Here is a 15,470-nt window from a genome sequence, read left to right on the forward strand (position 1 = left end):
AGTGATGGCCACCGCGTCCCCCAGGGTGCCCCACTCCCCTCTTTCCAGCCCCGGTTCATTCGGGGCCACGCGGGCTCCGACCCCCCCATCCCCTCCCAGTGCAAAACCAGGTGCTGGCACAAACCCAGGCCCTGCCTGTCCCTGGCCACCCCCTCCTCCTTCCCATGGGGTGTCTCTGGACAAGTGTCGGGGGGCAGCTGGGGCGGGCAGCGGGTTAGCCAGGGGGAATGGAGAGCCAAGAGCTCAAATCCCCCTCTCCCTACAGCCCGCAGCCATGGCCACGCTCGGGCGCTGGGCACAACTACCGCAGGACTGAGCCAGGGGCCTCCTCTCTCTGCCAGGAGCCGAAACACCGCTCGTCCCCCCATACCCTGCTCCCTGTGACCCCCCAATCCTCTGCCCAGGGAGGGAAAGCACGTGCGAGGAAACACCCTGTCTGCACCCCCTTCCTGCTGGGCTCCCCGTGAGAGGGCCCCCCCCTACCCCATTCCCCGCTCCTTCCACCGCTGCGGAAATTGGCAGCAAATTATCAGCAAATCCACCCAGTTCCTCTCCGCCTGCGAGAGGTGCGAAGTCCCAAACCTGGACGCCCACTTAAAGAAGTGTGAGCTAAATCCATGCTCAGGACAGTCCCTCCGGAGCCCGGCTGTCTGGCTTATCTCAGCTCCCACTTTATTTTAGGGAAAGTGCTGATGGCTACAGCCGCAGGAAATCCAGGAGGTGGAAATTACGGAGCGTTTTGCCCTCCACACCCGGCTCTGAGACATGTCAAAGGAGCCACTTGGTGGGCTTTGATGGTTCTTGATTATTCTGTTCACTTGCATCCTTGCAAAAGGTGGAGGAGGGCTGGGAGGCACCGAGCACCCCACGATGTAGAGGGGGTGAGCACTGGAGGGGGCAGAGCAGCTGGGCTGGCCTGTCCGTCCGCCCGGCTGGCGTTGCCGAATGACGTAATGCTTGAGCGAAAACACACTCGGTCATTAAACACGAGCTCTCTGCTAGAGAGGAGCGACACGGGAGCAGATGGATGCAGGGACGAGCAGCTTTGCAGTGGTTCCAGCAGCCTGAGGGCTGCGATGTGGCCTGCAGGGATGCAGACCCCCGGTCAGGGCAGCCCAGGGGTCCGGGTGATGCATCCTCCATGCGTGTGTCTGCAAAACATGCTGGGAAAGTGGCCTTGCTGGGAATCGTAACTGGGGCAGCTGGCTGTCTCTAGCAGCTTCCATCTCTTGCCAGTGAAACGGCTCTGACTTTTGAAAGCATGTTTTGTACCTAGAAAGAATAGACACGAGGCAAGATCTCCCCGCCCCTGGCACTTGTGCCGGGGAACAGGATCCAAGCCCTTTGTGATTTGGCCAGGGCAGAGCCGAGTGTTTTGTGAGCTGCCCGCGGGGAAGGGCTGGGAGCGTTCCCCGAAGTTTGCAAAGTGTCGGGGAAAAGCTGTGCAATTTGGCCTGCGCTGGGAAGGCACGGTTATGGGTACAGTCTGTCGAGAAAGAGGGAAGGTGGAAAACAGTTCCTGCAGCGGGGCTCACGTAGAAAAGAGGGGGTTTGCTGCATGGTGCAATATCTGGGTGAGAAAACCCGCTACAAGGGCCAGAGCAAGAGTTCCTGGGGCTGCATCCAGGACCTGCCAGTACCAGCATGAAGGCGGGTGAGGGGTTGGGGGCTTTGCGGGAGCTGTGGAAGCTCCAGAGAGGACGTTTCCTGCAGCCGGTCCCCAGTGAGGGTCACATCGTGGTGGCTGGTAGGTGTAGGTCGCACGTGGTCCCCCTAAATTCTGACATAGTTGCTGGGGGAGATGCCAAACATCTTTACCCTGCTGTTGAACACACCAAGAGCTGTCCCGGGGGTAATACTGACATGGAAAACACAGAAGTAAACACCCCTTTGCCATAGCTACGGAGGAGCTCTGCACCTGCCCCTCCCCCGGGACCCGAATCCTGCTCCGCACTGTTGACGGCGTTGTCATAGGAAACAGCGCTCGCTAACGGGGTGTGACGGGTCTTTACGGTGCTTGTGCCGGTATGCACGGGATGCGCTCAAAGGAAAGGTATGTGTGAGGGGCAGATCACAGAAACACCAGTGGAAGAGGCCCGCCGAGGTGTCCAGCTCCAGTGCTGGCTCCCGGCAGCACTGCCACCAGTGCCAGCTCAGGGCAATCTCGGCTGCAAATCCTCCAAGGATGGGGGTCCCCCAGCTCTCTGGGGACCTGTCTTGGGGCCATACCACCCTCCTGGGGAAGAAATTTTCTTGATCTGGACCTATCATGTGTTCACAGCTGGGGATATCCTGAAATGCCCAGGGCAGCCTCCACGGGAATCCCTGCCCTGCTCATGAGGGAAGAAGTGGAGAGATGTGTCGTGTGGATGACGATGGAGGAGCCCAGTGCTCTGTGTCTGGATGCAGACATCCTGTCGAGCTGGAGAAGAAAGGATTGCTCACCTCAAAGTAGATTGCCGTGAGCAGGGCACATCACATTTGTGTCCTGTGGCTGCATTTCTGCAAGGGACCAGCCACGGCAGCTGGTAGAGATGCAACCACAGGGACTGAGGTGCAGGGAGAGCTTGGGGACACAGCGGAGCCACTGCAGGTCCTTGCTGCTGCCATACATTGACATGGAGGTTGGAATAACGTGGCCTTGTCATGGTCTCAGGGAACCTGATGCTGATATGTGGGTTTGGTCCAGCCAGCCAGACTGTGGGACAAAATTTTCATTTCACCTGCCTGTCCCTCTGCTGAGCAAGTGCCTCGTGTTTGGCCACAGTGTCTTCCAGGAAGACAGTGCAGTCTTCATCTAAAGCACCAAGGGACAGGGAAGCTGCCTCTTCCCATGGTTGAGTATCCTTATGTTTTACTGCTTTGGTTCACCAGCTGTTAATTGCTAACTAGCAGGTTATCACCCCTGTAGATGCTACAAAAAGAAAGCTCCAAACTAAAGAGGCTGTCTGAAGAGACGCCTGTAAGTCTGCCTGCTACAGCATCCCAGAGAAATGCCTTCCAGGGCACGGGGCAGGCAGAGGAAGCATGGATGGGGCTCTGTAGTACCTGGGAATTAAGTCAAGTCTCTGCTCAGTCTTATTTTTGGCAAGTGAAACCTTCAGGCTTGTCAAGTCCCTCATTCAGAGGTATTTTCATCAGCCCACAGTTGTCTCTATGGCTCACTCCTGAACCAGCTTTGACATTTGCAAACAGGTCCAAGCAATGGGCAGCAGGAAGGTGAACATCCACCACCCAGCATGTGCCTGTGGCTGTAGCTCCAGCGTTTTCTGGCCAGAAACCTGGATAACTCCTGCCCATCAGCGGGCACACTGGGGACAGCCAGGCAGGAGGGCACCAGTGGGAGGCCATGGTGGAGCATGTGCTTGGGCTGGTGCATGGTGGGACGTCTGGAGCAGGGGAACATCACCCTCCCTGCTCACATCAGCCACCCAAGAGTCACAGCTTTGGTCTCAAGACTTGGCCAGATGGGTGGCTGTTAAAACATAAGACACACTTTTTGAGGACCACCGGATACTCTGACCGCAGGCTGGGGATGGGGTCTCCACCTCTGACTCTCACATGCATCCCACTGCATCAGGCCCACATGTTCCCCAAGGGAACACTCACACCCCGCGTGCAGCCCACACTGCAGCCCCATGGCCCATCTGGCACCCAGTGCAGCAAGGGAGCCATCCTGTCCCGGGCACAAGGCTGGAAGCCACTGCAAAGGGAGACCTGTTTCAGCATCACGGGCAGGATCTTCTCAGCTATCCCCACATACAGCCAGTGCCTGGAAGTTTCTCAAAGCACAAGAGGAGTTCCCAGGACCCCAGGGGCTGTCTGGGGATGGCAGGGGCTGACACAGCCTCTCCTTGCCAGCTGCTGATCACTGGTAGGTCCCACGGTATTGGGTTTGATTAACTAGTGAGGCTCATGTGACCCCAGCCATACCCCGCCTGATCTCAGCTTTCCATTAGCTCTTCTTTCTCTTGCAGTCGCTTCCTGACATTGTTATGGGAAGAGGTTTTTGCCAACACAGGGATGCTGCTCAGTGGGACCAGTGCTGGAGCTGCATCCACATGTGGTGGTGGGATGCTCTTGGCATATCCAACAGAAACAGCATCATTCTCCCACAGCCACGGAGGGACCTCCTCGAGATCTCTTGGGAATATTTGTCACTGTAATCCCCTCAGGGAGAGAAGGGGAGACACAATCCCCAGCCTCTACATCTAACCCAGGTTCCTGTTTTCTGCCATGCATGAAAAACCAGGTGATTGTGATAGTGCCTTCTCTGCAGGCTTTGCCTCTCTTTCTCATCCTCTTCCTTTCCCCTGTGGGTAACCAGTCCTCCTTGTGCTGAGAAGACATGTGGATGTGCAGCACCTGTGAGGTTTGGATTGTGTTGGGAGCAGTGTAGCCTGGGGACAGTGGTGGTGGGATCTCCATCCTTGGACATGTTCAAAACATGCCTGGACAAGGCTCTGAGAAACCTGACCCAGCTTTGGAGTGCTAACTTGCTCAGGGGCTGGGCTGGAGACCTCCAGACATCCCTCCCAACCTAAATCCTGCCATGATTTATATTGAACTCTCTTTGGTATTTATGTAGTTCTGGGAAGCCTTCAGTGATGTATCATTGAATCGTTATAATCTGATGCTGGCCAAGGAGGGATTTAGTGGTCCTGGCTCCATACATCTCATTCACATTGTCCTTCTCAAGGACAGCCGAACATCTGCTGCTGATAGGTAACTCCAGGCCGTGGTGTAGCCCCGCTCCCAGCTTGGGCATGAAACCTCTTTCCTGCCTGCCTTCATCCCCACTGCCTTGGACCTTCGGTCAGATCTTTCAAGTGGCTGTTTTTGTCCTTATCCAGGCTGCTTGTGAGCTTTCCAAGTGTTGATTAAAAGGTACCATCACTGCAAAACGTGCTGTGCCTGGGTGGATATAACTTTCAGCAACTGAAACACAGTGTTTACTGGAACACACCACAGTCGTTCTCAGTCAGGACTGATTCTCTGCCAGATGTCAGCTCTGACCCCCAGCAGTTTCGGCAGTAGAGCCGCTTAAAAATTGGAAGATTGTTTTGTATTCTTGAAAGAAAAAAAAAAAAGGGTATGTTTATTATGGAGATATTGCTTTTCACTGCCTGCATACTCTGAAATGGCCAAAGTGTATTCAGAGAGACTTTCAAATCGCCTTTGTGCAGAGACCAGGGCTGGAAAATATCAACCCAGAAGGGGAAAACTGAAGCAAGTTGTGGGCAACTGAGCACAGAGATGTAACTGGTAATACTCAGCCAGAACATGAACTTTAGACACTGCCTATGCTACAGTTTGTGTCTGTAGCACAGAGGGGCCCTAAGGAAAAGGCGGTGGAGCTCTATTATCTCGCAGCCAGATCCTTGTGGTGTTGAGGGGAAACATATAGCAGGCAGGGCTGGGCTGCCTCCCTCCGCTCCCAATGCACCCTGCAAATGCCAGTCGATGGCTCCCAGAGCCCTGATAATCCCAAGCATGAGTCAGAGCCCAAAAATCAGCAGAGCTTCAAATTAAGATTTTTTTTTTTTTTAAAGCACATACTGGGTATGGTTTCTTGCATTCTGCTTTTTAAGCCATAAGGTTTATGCCTCCAGCTTTTCTATGCATCCAGAAGGGCTTAGCATTTTTCTTTCAGCAAAGTGAAATCTGAGTCTCCCCCAGGTGCATGAGTCCAGGGGATGGAGATTAAAAAACCTGCAAGGCAAGTGATGCATTCACTAGTGGTGACAAGGCTGTGGATGCACAGAGGCAGTGCAGGACCCTGGGGATGTCCTTTCCCAGAAAGTCCCCTTGCAGAGAACGGTCACTCCCCACAGAGGATGGAGGATGCTGGCCCGTCCTGCTTCGAGGTGGCTGGGAGGGACCAGCTCAGCCGTGGGTTGACCTTGAGATAAATTCCCTGTGCCAAAACTCTTGTCAAGGAGGGGATTTCATTCAGCAGTAATCTCCAGTCTGACTCCCAAAGAGGCACCACATGTGCGATTAAAAGCCCCTCAATCCTGAGATCTGGCATTTCATTATCTCCCTGTTGGGAAATGCCAAAAATCCTCCAAAAAGCTAAAAATGTGCTTTCCAGCAGGGCTGCATCTGGTTACATACATGCAGACTAGGTCCCTCTGCCACACTCCCTTGGCTGTCCAGGGACCTGCTGCTTCCCCACGGAAGGTTTCCCCATTATTTTTCACCTTGGGAAAGCACCCACTGCTGCGCAGGGTGGTCACCCACAGCTGGTCCAGCTCTGCCCAGGCAACTGGAAATGTGACTGGGGATAAACGGCTCTAACAAAATAACATGGCGAGGAACCTGGAGAAATAATGGAGGAGGTTGTGGGTCTGTGGGAGAGCTGTGTTGGGGGATTTCCACAGTGCTACAGGTATGGGGACAGGAGGAGAGGGCAGAGGGGACCAGGGAGTGGGCTGAGAAGGTGGTTGGACCAAGACAAGGAGGACTGGAGCAGGGCTTGTGGCCAGCAGCCAACTAACATGACCTGCAAATGAGGGAGACCCAGCTGACACTGCTGGTTGGGTGTCCTCAGCAGCAAAGGGGTCATCGATGCAGGAGAGATTTAGGGGGTCAAGGAGGGTGGGGGAACCAGGCACCAAAATCAGGGGAAAGATGGAAAACGGGAGTACCATGGAGGGATGAGAGGGATGGGTGGCCCAGTGCTGCAAAGCAGTGACCAAGGAGGAGGCACCAGTCAGGTCCAAGATAGAACAGTGGAGAGATCAAACACCATGAGGGATGAAAGGGTTCAGCGCTTACAGCTGGGAACCGAGGGAACGAGAAGGGCTGATACCTTGTGACAGGGAGACAGTGTGCCAGAGACAGCAGAGGGGTCAGGGTCTGAGCAAGGGATGGTGACAGCAAGGTGGAGGTGATGGTGGGAAGGTGGCCCAGAAGTTCCTGCATGAGCTGAGCTGGGGTTAGAGACATCAGGGGTGGGAGCTGTGGCAGGGCAGAGGAGATATAGAGGTTCCTGGTGGGATCAGGGGCACGTTTCTTCCCAGCAGCAGGCAGGACTTCCTCATACCTCCTGCGGCTCCTCCAGAGCTACATCCCTGCAAAACTCTTCCAGTGCATTCCTGGCCATCTCCATCCCATTCTTCCTGAGTTGATGCTGTTATTCATTCTTTCTCCCAGAGCAGAGCAGCAGCAGCAACCTGCAGATCTGTCTGCAGCAGATCCTCCTATGGACAGGCTCTGCCCATTCCAGCCTGGCCGCCTTTCCTCATCAATGTGGGGCAGTCGGCCAGTAATGGTCCCGCTCTTCTCCAGCCAGTGACCATGCTGGAAACATCCTTCTTGACATGCCCCAGCCCATGTTTCCCTCTGAGTGTCATCTCTGTAGGACAGGATGGGAAGGGGGACCCCAGCCAGTTTGCCATCAGCCTGCAGACCCCCACGTCTCCAGAACACTGCAGATGCCTGGCACAGTCAGGAGGGATCATGTTGTGGAGCTGTCCCTGTATCTCTCCCAGGGATGTGTGAGGGCTAATCCAGAGCCTCTTCTTGCTACCTCCTCCTGGAGATGGAGGCAAGAAACCCAGCTAGACCCCTGGTTTGGAGTGACAGGCTGGGAAGAGCCCTTGGGCAGCATGTATTTCATTTCTGGGGCCGTTTGACTGAATTGCTCCTCTCTTGCCAGCAAGCCCCACTATAGGTCTTGGCTTCCCAGGGGAAGTCATGACTTTGTCCGTTTGTTGGGGTTTGGCTCCCCTCCTGAAAAGCCCTGTGAGCCACTGCCCAGACCTGGCAGACCTCAGCATCCTTCGGTTCCCATCGGCCTGTCTGGGCTGAGGAGCGAGCCCCAAAACACAGCCCCCCGGGAGGGATCAGCCGTTCACCGTGCAGTCTGGCAGCAAGCTCCAGAACAAGTGAAGCCCTGGCCCTCCACCAACGCACGCTGTTTCCTCCCGGCAGGCTGGCCAAAAGGAGTCAGATGAGGACATGAGAGGAGCCGAGAGTGCAGGCAGGCTTAGGGAAGCGGAGGGTAACGGAGGGCACCAGTCTGGGTTGGGTGGCTGGACAGTGCTGGGGACAAGCCTCACCAAAAGGGAATGGGAATTGATGTCAGTGGGTCCTGCTGCCAACCACGCAGCTCATCTCCTCCAGGTTTTGGGATGTCTCTGCTTCATTCCTTTGCCAGGGTCTACCAGCAGCCCCTGGTGTTTGGTGCTTTTCTCTAGAGCCAGAACTTCCTTACTTTCATATAGAAACAATGCATTACCTCCAAATTCTCCCTCTGCTCAAGGTCACAACCATCACTAAATTTTCCTTCCAGCCTCAAAGTTTCACTTGTCGCTTCGAGCAATGGTGTCTTCATCCCTCAAGTCTGTTATTCCTGCCAAGCCAACAGGGGTTTCACTGTCCTCGTCTGTTTGATTCCCAGGAGCAGGATCTGAAAAGAGAAAATTCTTCCTGTCACGTACTCCTGCAAGCTGGTATTTGAAACGCCCGCGCCCCATCATGGGATTGCCCTGACACATGTTGAAAACAGGGGCTGTTTGCCTCAGGGACATACATGGATGAAGCTCCTGAATGATGTTCAAGTTCACCTCTGCTCTGCCACCCAGATCTCATTGCCCACAGTAATGCTTCAGCTTAACTCTGCCAATTAAGACATCATTTGTAACTAGCACATGGATAATATTTCAATTTAATTAATACTTCTTTTACTGCAGAACGTTGCCTGAGGCCAGGCAAACTGCTTGCTGAGGAGATTCCAGACAAAAAATATTGATGAAATATTTCACCAAAATTGGGGGGATTTTTCATTCTAGCATGGAACTGGGTTATATTTAATGGCTGAACAAATAAAGCAAACCCAGCCATTGCATTTCAGACTGAAACAGGGATTTCATCTTGAATCCAATTTATTAGGGATTTAGTTTTGATGTCAGGGATGGAAATCGCTAAAGTACTGTTTTTAGATAAAACATATACATCAGGCTTTTAGCTCTGCTGGAAATGCTGAAGGTGTTTCCCAGTCCTAGAGGTGTCCTGGTTCCAGCCTGAGCAGGTGAAAGAATGGTGAGTTCTGTGTGGGTTCAGGAAGTCCCCCACCAGCCCCACACATGCAGACGTGATGGGTGAGAGGCCACCTGCAGCAGATGCTATGGGGTCAAGGTCACGCCCCTGCTGTCACATGTTAATCCAGCTGGATGCAAAGAGCATCCAAATGTGAAAGTAAAGAGCAAAGTCCCAGTGAAATGAGACTAAAGAAGAAAAAGTCACACTGCAAACTTCCCTGGGGACTAGTGCATGAGAACATCCTCTGTATCAATGTCATCTTCATCAGACAGAGGTTTTCAGATGGGACTTTTGAGGGCAAATATTTAATCTGGCAAATGGCTGGCCAAGCCACTCCAGACACGCAGCATCAGGAGCAGGGAGTGCCCTTGGGCAAAGGCATCTTCCCCCCGAGCTGAGCGGCTGCGCTGACGATGCACCCTGCCATCTCTGCTGTAGCTGCTTTTCCTCGCAGCACTTCACAACTCAGCACTCTTGAGTTAATTAGAGAACCATATGCCCCTTTCTCACACATCATAAAAGCGCGTGTTTAAAGCCGGGTGATAAAAGGGAGCATTAGTCTGGGTCACTGCGAGGCTCTGATCTCAGCTCGGCTCCGCACACGGACTCGCTCTCCTGGACTGCTCTCAGACCAGGTGGAAACGATGTTTGAGTCCATCTGAACTCGCTTTCCTGCCAGCTTGCTTGAGAGACTACCAAGTATTTTACAGCTCTCTCCCAGGCATGGTTTGTTCTCTTACACCCTCCTACAGCCTGCCTGTCCCTGCTTAACTCTCCTGGCTCCCTCCCACTCTGGGTGCTGAGTTTCAGCCTCCCAGAGGAAAGTTGGGACCTCGCCTGACATCAGCTCGTGGCAGCGGTCATCAGGTCTGTCCCTGGTTTTGGTCTTCAGATGGCTTCAGGCTCTTCCAGATGGCCGTGGACCTTGCAGCGTGCTTTCCCCCAGGGCACGCAGGGTGCAGGGCACATCCCCAAGCAAAGGCTTTGAGCACGTCGTGGGGCAATGTGGGAGCATGGAGCATTGAGCCCATGGAGGTGGCTGGTCCAGCTGCTCTTGAGCCTGCCACTGTATATATCGAGGGATCTCCTCTTTCCTTCCCTTTGCCTTGAGGACGCATTTCTCTCCCATCCTAGTGTGCAAGGCAGAATAACATGCCAGATGTTTTATGTTAAAAACTCCCTTTTTCGTCTTTCCGCTTTCTTTAAAGAGTCTCAGACGGGGAGGTGAGGACCCTGTCTGCTCTGGTGAGGACCACCTAATCTGATCAGGTCCCTTTTGGCACAAGGCGTATCCAAGCTGCCATCAACCCAAAATTTGAACACGAGCTGGAACACAGCCCTTAGCACGGAACTGTGGGGGCTGTGCATGTCTGATGAGCAGGAGAGCTATGGAGCAGCAGAAAGAGAGCCTGCTGCATCCTGCAAGCCGATGTGGCTGCCCCAAGAAATCCAGACTTGTGTACAATCACTGCTATTCGAGACCATGTGTCCCAAGGAGGTCACCGGGGATGGGGACCCAGCAGCCACCTGCACAGGGATCTGAACTGGCAAAAATCCTCCCAGTGGTGCATCTCCTTCTCCCCAAGGAAATGTGTGTGCTGGCCCAGCTGCACCAGGCTGAACGGCAGGGCCACCTTGGGAAAGGTCCACCACAGGTGAAATGCTGGGGTTTCAACCCCAAGCCCCAAATTAAGGTTGACATGTGGGTGATTCCCACAGCCCTTCCCAAAGGGGGGTGAGTTTGCCTTCAGGCTTCCCTCCAGGGTGGTGCTGGCCTGGCAGACAGAGCCATTGGGTAAATGAGCCCCAGGGGTCCCACACTGAGTAACCAAGAGTCAGGTGTCCCACTGAGGGGTAACAGCTGGGACCACTTGCAGGCAGGGGCAGTGTCTGTGTGTGAGGTGGATGCCCTGTGCAGAGTTCCCTGTTGGGGAAGGACCTCCTGCCTCCCTCGGACTGGGCTCCAGTCAGGTCTGGTCTTTGTAGAGATTCAGTATGTGGCTTCCTTGGTCTGATGTGTTTGGCTTGTTGACTTGGTTGTCTCCCATCCCTTCTATGGGAGACTGCATGTCACCATTTATTCCACCCATTGTTGGTCATGTGGTGTTGTTGGGGTCAGTGGGATTGATGTCGATTACGTATAATCTGACTTGTTTGTACCCCCAGTGCTCACCCATGTACTGACCCTTTTGTATCAAATACAATTTGGTTATTGGTTCATCTTTATGCTGGCTGTGTCCTTTACGCTAGGCCTCATAATTGGCAAAACACCAGGTCATGTAGGACCTGTCCTCTGAGCAAGCTCTGAAGAATGGGGAGATAGGAACCACCTGCTGGTCCACACACCAGGAACCTGGGCTTGGAGGATGGAGATAGTGCTGAGGAGAGCATGTTCAGTGGCTGAAGAGAGGGAAAGTCACTGAATCACAGACTGGTTGAGGTTGGCAGGGACCTCTGTAGGTCATCTTGTCCAACCGCCTGTTCAGGTGGGGTCACCTAGAGCAAGTTGCCCATGGACCATGTCCATCCGACTGTGCCCATGACTTGGAACATCTCCAGGTCCTATTGCTAAGATGGATAGTAGAGACAAGCCATAGCCTGGGGTGCTTCAGAAAAGCCAGGACAATCCTCCTGGCCCTGTGTGGGGCTCCAGCAATTTTCTTGCCTGTAAGCCCATGGCACTGTGACTTCTCTTTGCTGCACTAGGACGACAACCAGTGTTTGGAAGAACATCCCCAGTACTGGTCTGCTGGGGAAGGACTGTGGACAGGGGAAACTTCACCCCTTGCCCTCCTCCAGGGGCAGGGTCAGTGACAGCTTCAGTCCTGCTGAGAAGGTGTGCAGATGTACGAGGAGTCAGGCAGAGCCCCAGTAGGCTCCTGGTGCCGTTGCAACCCCTTTTGATGTGGATTTCTGAATCTCCAGGGCCAGTGGTGTCCCCAGCCCCAGCACAGCAAAGGAGGCTTGGGGAGAGCTGTACACTACGTCCCTGCCCAGTCAGGCACCCAGCATGCTCCTTGGCTCTGGGACAGCCCTGGCTTGCTCTGCCTGCCCAGCATTCCTGGGACCTGACTGCAGAGAAGGCAAGGAGGCTGAGCTGTGAGCAGTGAGCCCCGTGTTATTTTTGCTGTGCTCACAGCCTTGCCCTGCGTTCTTGTTTCCTTGTGCTATGTTTAGACAACTTTGCAGGACACACTTGCTCTCATTCCAAAGCCATCTTTTTTCTGCATGACTCTGAAGCCTGACAAGAGAGGGGCAGGCGAAAGCCAAGGCAAGGTGCCAGGGTCTGTGTGCTTGAGCCAGGCAGACAACACGAGCAACATTGATGTTGGACTTCCCTGGGCTTAGCAGGGTCGGCTTGATCCTCTCTCAGTGGATTTGGGTGGATAATCACTGTCTCACACACAGCATTGCCAGGGCTCAGGGCATCCTATCATGATCTGCTGGATGGAGCTCTGCAGGACAGGGAGACTGTGGCAACCCCATCTCCCTTGCTTTGGATGCACACTTGGAAGAGCGAGGTGGAGAGCCCAGGGGCACATCTCTCCCAAGCCCTTGCACGGGGGCTCTGCCAAACTCATGTCTGCCCCATGAGCATCATTGCAGCTTTGTGTCCAGGTGTCTGGCTCTCCTCACTTGCTGAGGCCTGGGAAAGTGGGGTCACCTTTCAGGGAGACAAGCATTAAATGTTCCCCTTCCTCCTCTGGCTCTGGCAGCTGAGCACTGGTTCTGTGGTGCCTAAGTGGGGAGATTATTAAGTGAATATGAACATCCTTGAGTCTAGTCCACACGCAAATGCAAAGTTAAATTGAAACCAGAAGATGGCTTTAGCAGCACAGTTTATAGCCATTAACCCTTGGGTGACATGAACTGGACTCCCCCTGCAGTGCCAGGAGAAGGTGGCATACCCGAAACTCCAAGCATGGCCTGAGGAGTAGGAGATCCAGAGGACATCTGGGGCCACAGCTGTGCTGCATCTTCACCTGTCAAGCCCTGTGCCCAAACCCAGGCGAACACCAGGACAAGGTCAGGTCACTGGTGTGCAGAGCTTGGGGTCAGCAGCATCCCGGGAGGGCTCCCAGCCCTGTGCATGCCCTGGGATGGTTTCACTGTGCACCCAGAGGGGCTCCCTGCTGCCCTGCACCCCGTGGAGCCCCTTTGGAGATGTGCAGATCTTTTTGGAGGAACTGGCAGGAAAACATATGCCCCAGATAGAAGTTCTGACACACCTTGCTACAAACATTTTTGTCAGATCCACAGGGACACTGCTCCTCTGTCCAGCCTGGCTATAGCAAGTGCTGGCTCTCAGAGGAGGCACTCAGTGGTGGTGTCACATTTTGACCCCGAGGCTGCAGAAACCTGCAGAGATGGGGAGCAGGACAGACAAGGCAAATTGCAAAGTGGCCCTGGCCATGAAAGAAGGGGAGAGAAGTGAGGAGAGTAGATGGAGAGGTCACGGTGAGCAAGGGCAGAGTGCTTGGCTGTGCCCAAGGAGAGACCCATTGGACAACCATGTGTTTCCAGTGTGAAGGCAGAGCCACATCAGCTTGTGCTCATCTACCTGCTGCCATGGGTTGTGCCTGTCTGTCCCTCCTTACCTCTCTTCTTCGCTCGCCTCCTCCTCCTCCCCTACAGTTCCCTGCCCTCTTATCTTTCACTCAATCTCTCATGCGCTTCTCCAGCCATCCCTTCTCCATTCTGCTGCCTGTTGTCACCCCAGTGCCCTGTCACCAGAGCCAAGCTGGGACCACGCCGTGGGGTTTCCCCTCTCTAGCACATCCTCCCAGTCTTTGCAAATGCCTCTTTGAATCCCAAAAACCTTCTTGGGTCTGGGATTTCTCCGAGACTCCCAGCTACCCATGCTTTCCCTGCCACGCTCATGCCAGCAGCCCGTGGCTGCACAAAAGCCTTGGCAGGAGACGGGGTGACCTAAGAGACATGGAGTCTGTCCGAGCGCACGGGTCTTGGGGCAGCGTGTTCCAGGGAGTGCAGGCAGCTGCCAGCAGGAGTGAAGGTGCACGAGGGGAAGGCTTAGGACATGGTTGGCAGGGTCGTGGCCACCCCTGCTCCAACAACCACAGAAATATGTAAATGAGAAAGTCAGCCCCTTATTTATGAGACTTCACGATTCATTTTTCATTTGGGGAATGTGAACGAACGAAAATATGAAATATTTCTCTGATGACACAGTTTCCACCCAAAAGCACATTCCTTGGAGGCGATGTGCATGTGCACAGGGGCCATATGGGACCAAGCCTGGACCCTGGTACAAGCTCCTCTTCACGAAGGGGTGGAAGCTGTGGGGCCAAGTCCCATGGCAGAGCTGTGGTGAGAAAGCAGTAAGGGTCTTGCTAAACTGAAAAACCCTGCTGGGGTGCTGGAAGGGACAGAGCTGAGAGCAGGGAACAGAGCTAAGCTGAGCCTGGTCCAAGGGGAAGGGGAGCAGATTGCACCTCCTGGTCCTCCTCCTTTACAACTAGAGCAAGGATTCAGCCTCCTGCTGCACACTGAAAAGAGATTTCCTCCTCCCAACATTTACAAAATACTCACTCCTGGCAGTGCCTGAATTTCCCAAGGATGTGTCAGTATCCCTGTTTATTGCCTTAACAGTTAAAATTCATTACTGGCTGGCTCCTTCAGAATGACTCTCCAGGTCAGTGTTTCCATGACCTCTATGAGCCCCTGGGAAATCCAACACTACTAAAATCTATAGTATCTATGGATTTAGCATCCACACTATAAAGACAAGGATCTTATGGGCCAGACCTTGCTGCCTCCCAGCAGCATCAGCATCTCATAAACCCAGTACAGTCCATGTTCTGGGCATCCCTATTACCACCACAATCCTGGAAGGTCTGTTCTGGCCCTTACCTTCTCCTAGCCTGGAAGCAGTAGAGAGGTGTCCTCTACCAACTTGAAGCCTTCTGTGCCCCTTCCACCAGCTTCCTCCAGCTGCCACAGAGCCCACACATCTGGTGCCATGTGGAGTCCTATCTCACCTCCAGCTTCTGCAACAAGCCATGCTCCTCCAGTCCCCTGAGTCTTGGAGAGGAACAATCTCTTTCCTGGTGGCCCCATCCACGTCTGCTGGATTGCAGAGCTGTTGTCTTAAATTACATCTTCCCCGATGAGCTCGCACAATCCCCTGGTACAATTCATAGCTGTTTCCCTCTGTCCTGACTTCTCTTGTACCTGCTTATTCTCATAGCCATGTGCAATTAGCCATCATCCCAAATGCTGCTCCTCTGTCCTAGCCTTTCCCCTAATTGGTTCCCCTAACTGAGAAAATAACCTATATTTAAAATCCTTCCTGCTAGTCCTACAGTGCAGGATTTTGTCCTTTGCACCACACAGTGTGTCCTCCCCTTACAGAAGTTGCTGTCCCGAGAAAGCCTCCTCACAAGGATGGGGGGGTCGGAGCC

This window comes from Athene cunicularia (genome assembly GCF_003259725.1).
Source record: "Athene cunicularia isolate RWA chromosome 19 unlocalized genomic scaffold, athCun1 chr19_part1, whole genome shotgun sequence".
In the NCBI taxonomy this organism is placed as follows: Eukaryota; Metazoa; Chordata; class Aves; order Strigiformes; family Strigidae; genus Athene; species Athene cunicularia.